The following is an 8,443-nucleotide window of genomic DNA, read 5'->3' as shown; positions in this document are numbered from 1 at the left end:
GGTCACACTGCGGTGCGTGAGAAAGAATCCGGAGGCCCTGGTTCCCAGCACACTCGATCACCCTGTCCCAATTCAACAAGTAATTATTGAGCTTCTGAAGTGTGTGTGCCCAGCACTGTGCAATGACCTGCAGGGGAAGTGGGCCAAGTAGGAAGAAATAGTCCCTGCTTCACCCTTGATCACCTAACCCCAGAATTGCGCAACAGCCACCAGGCTACTTAGAGTTGCTGGACACGTAGTGTTCTTTTGTGCTCTGTGCTCTTGCACGCATTATGCATTCTGCTTGGAATGCCCTGCCGTTTCTCCACTGCTAATCCTTAAAGCCCAGCTCAAACGTTACCTCCTCTGTGAAGCCTTCCCTGACTCCCAAATGAGACTTAGGTATTCCCGCCAATGCTCCCGTAGAAGATATATTATGGCGCTAAACTTGTTCAACTTAAATCAACTTACATGCTTTTCTTTCTTCCTACCTGTTTCTCTTTTCTCTGTTTTCTAGACAGTGGTTCCAGATCTTGGACACGTAAAATTTTTAAAAATAGTCGGAGGAAAACACAACATTGCCAATTACTTATTTTGCCAAAGAAAGACAATTTTTAAAACTACCTACTACTATTTTATAAAAGGAAGCACATTTAAATATAAAATGATAAGGGCATAATCTCTCAATAAAAAAATATATTTAGCTTCATGGGAAAACATCACAATGAACTTTGAGGGAAGCATAGAACTAAAGTAGGTGGAAAGGAGAGGAACAGTGAAAGAACGCAGGAGGAAGGGAAGGAGAAAGGGGGTTGGAGAAGTGGGGAGTTTTCACACGAGCCCCAAACAGTCTTAAACTCGGTGCCTTGTCCTACCAATGCAACTTATAATGAAAACAGCTCCTCAACCACTCCTTAAAATTTACGTCTTGCTTCAGTTATTTGGTTACCCAACTGTTGAGTATGTGTGTCTTCTTTCACTTAATTTAGAGATCGTAGAAGTGAGAGTGATGATGGTTTGACCTGTGGTCCCAATGCACCCATTCTCAGGGGCCTGGGACTAGTGAGACAGAATGGCCCATAGCTTAGTCCCCACAAACAAGAGACTTGATTGTCCAAATGAAGCAAGAGTCAAGTGCTGCATTATAATGTAGGTACTCAGGTAATAGCACCAGAAAGTATTAATAAAAAGCTAACAAAATAGCCTAATTTAAACATATATTTTGTACACATACTTTAATAGGACACTGTTTTTCAAACTGGAATCCAATGACAGTCTGAGTTTTTCTACAAGCATGTCTTACTTTTACATCCAGTGTTAAGCATATTCTGGAGTGCCTGGATGACTGAGTGATAACAGCTGCCACATAATTTGGACATGTATTTGAGTCTGTTTTTAAAATCAAGTTGGCACAAGGTAATACTACTTTGTCATAAGTTAGTGAGAAAATAAATGAGGTGAACCTCCTACTTCATGGCTTACTGTACAAATGAAGATTTTCCAGTAGTTTGCGAGAGGAAAGTGATGGGAAAGGAGAGTCCTCATAAGACATACAAGCATGCTGAAGGTCAAGAGCACACACTGGCCAGTCAGTAGTATGTTCAGGTTTCTAGGGGCAGTTTTGTCTCAGCAAACATCATGTATCACATTAAATGAACATTATTTTTTATTTGTGCATAATTTGTAAATTTACGTTGGTGTTGAATTTGTATAAGAGCTTTATGAACCGCAGAGTTCATATTTAGTTTTGTTTGTTTATATTTAAGAAATAGTAGTATAAAAAGAATTTACATAAATGATTGGGTCTGAGAGAATGTTTTTCTTTTAAGAGTTCCCTTGAATATATTTTTCAGCTGAGAAACAGTGATATAGATAATGACAGTACATAGAGTCTGTGCACTATGTGTGTAATGTTTACTTAAATACGTGGTAATTATGTACTAATACATCTTTACTATGCTCTTAGCCACTAGGAGTTGATGACTGTTGTGCATCCTCCCTTCTTGCCCCACTTCAATTTGTTTGGTTTGTCCCTTGGGTGTACCTAGTCTGAATGCATTTACCCAATTCGTCCCTCCCTTCCATTATAATGGAATGGAATAATTCTAATATGTATGTATTAGTTCCCTACCTTCTTTGAGGGTCTGGGCCTGGAAGGAAACTCTGGAGTGATCTACCTTCCTCAGATGCATAACTTAGCACCCAGAGAGTTGATGAACTGCAAGAGTGTTGTGAGAGACTGAACAGGATTGAGAATTGCCAACCAATCTTTATCGTTTTAGTTACTATTGGATAAAAAAATATTGAACTTGACCCAATGATCTATGATCTAACCCTTATAATTTTTTCATGTGATTGATGGATGCAACGTATGAGTGTGTATGTATTGACATCTATATCTACATCTATATATATTAAATAATATATATATTATATATATAATAAGCTCCCCAAATATCACCAACACAACCTGAAAAACAAAGCTTGAGTATATTACTTATCACAGCAAGGGAGAACATCTATTCCACAAAGATTTGGCAGTGTCTCAGAGGGACGAGGTAAGGATAGAATTCATTAAAATTGGAAGTTTGGTTTAAAGTAGAGATTTCAGTGTGGAGACTCGATTAGGATTCAGAATCATGATACAAAAGTCCAAGAGTGGTGGAAGCAGCAAGGCAAGAATTGAGGTAAGAAATTCAGAGAATCTTAGGGTGCAAACTTTGTTGATGCTTCCCATTGAAGAGTTAGTGGGTCTTTTGGGAAATTCTTATGAGGGGTATATGGTCTGTGTCTAGACTAATTTTTTTGCATGTGGATGTCCAGTTGTTACAGCACCATTTGTTGAAAAGGGTATCTTTTCTCCATTGTACTGCCTTTACACCTTTGTTAAAGATTATTTTATGTGGGCCTAAACTGGGACTCTTTGTGCTGTTCCACTGATCTATTTGTCTAGTCTTTTGCCAATACCACACTGTTTTGATTACTGTAGCTTTTATAGTAGGTTTTCAGGTCGGGTAGTGTCAGTTCCCTGACTTTGTTCTTCTTCTTCAACATTGTGTTGGCTATTCTGGGTCTTTTGCCTTTCCATATAAACTTTAGAATCAGTTTGTCGATATCCACAAAATAATTTGTTGGGATTTTGATTGGGATTGCATTGAATCTATAGATCAATTTGGAAAGAACTGACATCTTGACAATATTGAGTCTTCCTGTCCATGAATGTGGAACATCTCTCCATTTATTTAGTTCATGTTTGATTTCTTTCATTAGAATTTTATAGTTTTCCTTATATAGATCTTATATATATCTTGTTAGATTTACACCTAAGTATTTCATTTTGGGGGTGCTAATGTAAATAGTACTGTGTTTTTAATTTCAAATTCCACTTGTTCATTGCTGGTATACAGGAAAGTGACACTTTTGTATATTAACCTTGTATCCTGGGGAAGTTCTTGGAATGAGCAATCAAACCATTTACCTGGGCAGGACAGTCCTGAAAATAAAGAGATGCTCATGAAGACAGAGGAATAGCAAAGTTATATTAATATAGACAGTAAAGCATAGTTTTGGTTCTCAGAGTCCAGGCTGAGTGTGGGGCTAGTTTGGGCTCTCAGTTTTTCCTTAAATACATCACTAATGTCTAAGGTGTGATCATTCTTGATTTTCACTGTTGCTTGAGGTGTCATAATCATATTTCAAGTTTCTGTCTATGGTTGTTCCAGTCTCCAAGTTTCCCACAGTGGTTGTTTATATCTCTGTATCAGGTTTTTCTTCTCTTTCTGCTATATAACCATTTGCTCGATTGTTTGACAGAACAACAGCTGTGATGGAGATCATAAATCTGAAACTGCAAAACAAACAATACTAAATACTAAAGGAAGGATTGTGATCAGATTTTGTATGTTTGATTATGATCAGAGTTTGTGGTACACTTCTCAGCCAGGAGCCAAGAGTGCCTATATTAAACCAAGGGAATATATCCCATCTCTGATCTGAAGAGTCTGCTGAACCAGCTATGAGGTCATTCTCCAGATTACCCAATTTCTGATTTCTTGGTTTACTTCCTGGATTTTTAGTAGTATCACAGATCTCAGAGAAGTCTGCAGGGATGTAAGCACAACATTCTACTGTTAAAGTAGCTCACATTCTCCCTCAAGAAGCCAATCATATCTGAGACAGTTCAATTCTGAACCATGGCCTGCTCAATTCTATGAACTTTTGAGGCAAGAAGTTCTATCATCTTAGTGGCTGTATTAGTTTCCTAAGGCTGTTATAACAAATTGCCACAAACTTGGTGGCTTAAAACAACAGAAATTTATTCTTGCACAGTTGTGAAGGCTAGAAATCTGAAATCTGGCAGGACCACACTCACTCTGGAGGCCCTAGGGGAGAAGTGGTTCCCTGCTTCTTTCAGCTTCTTGTAGCTGCCCTGGCATTAATGGGCTTGTAGCCTCATTTCTTCAACATCTGCCTTCATCACACTGCCTTCTTTGTGTGTCTGTCAAATATTCCTCTGCCTCACTTTTATAAGGACACTTGTCTTTGGATGTAGGGCCCACCTGGATAATCTAGGATAAGGTCTCCTCTCAAAATCCTTAAATTTATCTTTTTTTTTTTTTTGCTTACCATATATTGTAATATTCAAAGATTTCAGGGATTAGGAAGTGGAAATATCTTTCAGGGGGTTACCATTCAGCCCACTGCAGTGGCATTGTGTAAATCGCTTGATATTCTCTGAACCACAGCATGTAGGATTTGCTCTACTTTCTGGGCCTTTTATAAAGCATGAAATTAAGAGGCCTGAGGAGAGGAAAAAGAAATCCAGAATTCCCCAAAAGTAGTTAGGGTTTCAGTTCTCTAGTCAGAGTCCCCCTCCCTTTTTTTCTTTCTTGAATTAAATTATCTGCTTATCCTTTTTCCTAGAAGACAAACCAATGGGCCAAAATGTATGATATAAAAGACAATCCTGATAATAAAGCCAATTCCCAAAGTTTTAGACAAAATATCTATAAGGATAATGATTGAGCTTATTTTCATCAGACAGTAAATGTTACATCTGATTTACAAAAAAAAGATGAACATAGTTTTTATAGAGGAAAAAACTGTAAGATATGTAATAATACAGAGATATAATGTACATTCTATACCATGAATATACCAAACATACAGGAAGAATATATATTGACAGAATATCAAGAACACCAACTAAAGAGATTCAGTAAATCTGGAGCAGGTACCAAAAAACCTTTATTTTAATGGAACTCCATAGGTTAAGTCTGATGCACATCCTCATTTAAAACCCACTGGCCTTGAAGATGCTAGATTCAAATTAATAAGAAGTAAGGTTGTGGCCAAGAAACGGTTTAAAATAGTAATTGAAATTATAACTGATAATGCTATACTGCTATTGCCTAATATTCTCAGGCAAAGAATCACCAGGACTCTGACAAATAGAAACATCATGGAGACCAAGGGCCTTGAGAAATCTCTAGGTACTTCCCATTTAGCATACAATTTTGAAATTTTTATGTTAATAACATTTTGCCCATACAGATTTAACCTGGAGAAGGCTGAGCATCTCTTCTGATTAGATAACTCTTCCCATGCGTCTCATCAATAGTAACATTGAATAAAGATAATAGTTTCTAGCATCTTTTTCCAAGGTGAAAGAACAAGTTTTTGATTGTCCAGGGGCCTGGTGGAAAATATATCCTGAAAGTTATTTTATTTCATTTTACATTTAGGAGTCAATCTTAGGAAGGAAACAAAATCAAAAGTCAGGAGATTTGGATACTTAAAATAGGAGAGTTGGTGAAAAGAAACGATATTTGGCTATTCATATGAAAGGAGCAATAAAGCATTTAAAAATAAACAAAGAAGTAATATGACTATCAAGAACATTAGCTCTTTCATAAGTGAGGAAGCTTTGTTTTCTTAAATAATCAAGGACATGATAAAGTCAATACAAAGCACAGAAAATTATTCTGGTAAAACATGAGATCTTTTTTATCTAGGCAGATTACATGGAATAACCCTTCATATTGTAGGCGAAGGAAATGAACAGCAAACAATGTCTTGTACTATGCTAGGCCCTGGAAATACAAAATAAATGTGACATACTCTAAACCATCCAAGATTTTACAATCTAGGTAAGGAAACATATGTGAATTTTTAAAAAGTGAAAAAAATGTGACAGAGATCGCTAGTTGTCTATCACATACCTTTCTCCCCATTCTTTCTAAGTGATAAAATGTGGTTTTGTTGGGGGGTGGCTATGTACCCAAATGGGAAAGAATGTAATTTCTCAGCCTTCCTTTCAGATAGGGGTGCCCATGTGACTAAATATAGGTCAATGGTACGTAGGTGGAAGTTGTTGGGTGGGGCTTCCTAGAAAGCTTCATAATTTTGTCCATGTGTATGTGTGTGCGCATACATGCACTGGGGTGGGGGAGGAGGGGTGATGGTGCTTATGAAGTTGCTAAGCTGGGAGGCATTACCTTTTTACTCATTCTTGCCTAGGACACAGGTGTGATGGCTGGAACTACAGCAACCATATTGTTACACTGAGGAAACTTTGCGTTAGGAAGGCAGAGCTTGAGCTTGGAAAACATACCAAAAAGATGAAAGGAGCTGCTGTAACAATATTGAACTGCCTACCTTCGGATTTCTTTTATGTGATAGAAAAATAATGGGTTTCTTAATGACCGGCAGACACAATTGCTAATTGATGCAACATATAATTATAATGTAGTAAGATGTAAGGTCCAAAAGAGGTATGTATAAAGACCTATGAATGCACATTTAAGGAAAGGATGAATTCTGCATAGGAAAAAGGAGACTGGGAAGGTCTTCACAGAGGAAGTGACATTTGGCCTGGGCTTTCAGAATATGAGTATCTGTCAACTAGGCCAGGAAAGATGGGCATTTTGGATCAAACAGTGACACTGAAATTTCATATAATTTCTGTGGTGAAACTGGTGAATGTTGAAAGACAGATGAAGGACTTAGAAAATGTTTTTTTTATTAGAAATGGATGATGTGATATTAATCATATACAATCATGGAAACCCTTAAGGGTTGGTGGCCAGAAAATGTTTGAGAAATACCAACAGAGGGTACTATTGTAATAAAATGTACATATCTGCCCTCATATAATTTTCTTATTATTTCTGAAAAAGAAATAAGATATATCATTCCCCTGTATAATTCTATCCATTCCAATGTTTTAGCACTTTAAAATTTTTAATGAGTAATTCTCCATTCTTCAATTGCTCTTACCAAGACTTCATTTAACCATTATTACAAGTAAGTTAGGAAAGTCATCTCTCCTCTTCAGTATACCTGTGTTATGCAAGTTAAAATAGTATTCTTTCCTATGCTATACTGAAAATCTTGTACAGAACTAAAATACTACATAAGACCTATAAACTTTGAGATTTATTTGACTAATGTAGAAAGGGCTTTTCAGAAACAACCAATATTTCTCAGATTAGTATAAATTTTTAAATAATGATATTTTATTCTTACAAAATAGGAAACGCTTATTTCAGTTACCAAATCAAAAACAACCACTTAAAAGACCCTCCATAATCTGACTTTTTTCAAGGGAGGATACAATCAATATATTTTGCTAAATAACAAATAAAAAGGAATTGAAATAAATAATAACATAACATACAAATAAATACATGTAAATAAATAAAAAAGGGAATTAATGATGAGAGGTAACACTAAAAGGAATATATTCAAATATACACAGAAATAAGTTTTCAGATATGTTTGGGTCTTAATTTAGATGGAAGTTAATTGAGAGGATAATCCCAGTGAAAAGAATTGCCTTGGCTCTTTTATTTTAAGCCAGAAGAGTGGATTTAGTTAACTGTTTTGGTATGGGTGGCTTTACAAAGGATATATAATAGGATTTATGTGTTGGAGGAAAAAAACCGAATGTGATACCAGAAGTTAAGGATTTTGTATGTCTGCAAATGTAATTTTAAAAATCTGGTCATTTTCAACCTGAACCCTTTTTCAACCTGAACCCTACTCAACCAATACCTATATACTTCTACAATATTATGATCAAGGTTTATAATAATGACCCCAATATGTCTTCTGAGTCATAGCAGAATTATTAAATTAGGATATATTTTTATTATTTGCAAACTGGCAATCTGGTCTGTTTTTTTTAACACTTCTAGATTAATCAGAGCATCTTTATCAGGTATCCAACCTTGGGCTTGTTCTTTGGCCATCTTCAGTAACAGTTTACAGTTAACAGAAATGAAACAACCAACAACTGATAAATTTAAGATGCGTGTTATTAGAGCAAGAATATCTATCACAAAATAATTACAATCTAACCAAATTTTTAAGGAGTGTCACATAGCTTTTTCTAACAATTATAAGATTTTTTTCAGATTCTGTATTGAAAAAGAACTACAATGAAGCATGAACGAATTTACTT

General features: G+C 35.9%; 1 protein-coding gene across 1 annotated transcript in view; it reads right to left on the bottom strand.

Annotated features, from left to right (window-relative positions):
* Positions 1-8,443, bottom strand: part of PLP1 (proteolipid protein 1) — a 345,526-nt gene that overhangs the window by 86,390 nt on the left and 250,693 nt on the right. The gene's annotated exons all lie outside the window — the stretch shown is intronic.

Source organism: Balaenoptera physalus (genome assembly GCF_965194825.1).
Source record: "Balaenoptera physalus genome assembly, chromosome: X".
NCBI classification, from domain to species: domain Eukaryota; kingdom Metazoa; phylum Chordata; class Mammalia; order Artiodactyla; family Balaenopteridae; genus Balaenoptera; species Balaenoptera physalus.
Note: the sequence above shows the minus strand (reverse complement) of the source record. Positions and strands in the feature narration are given on the sequence as shown.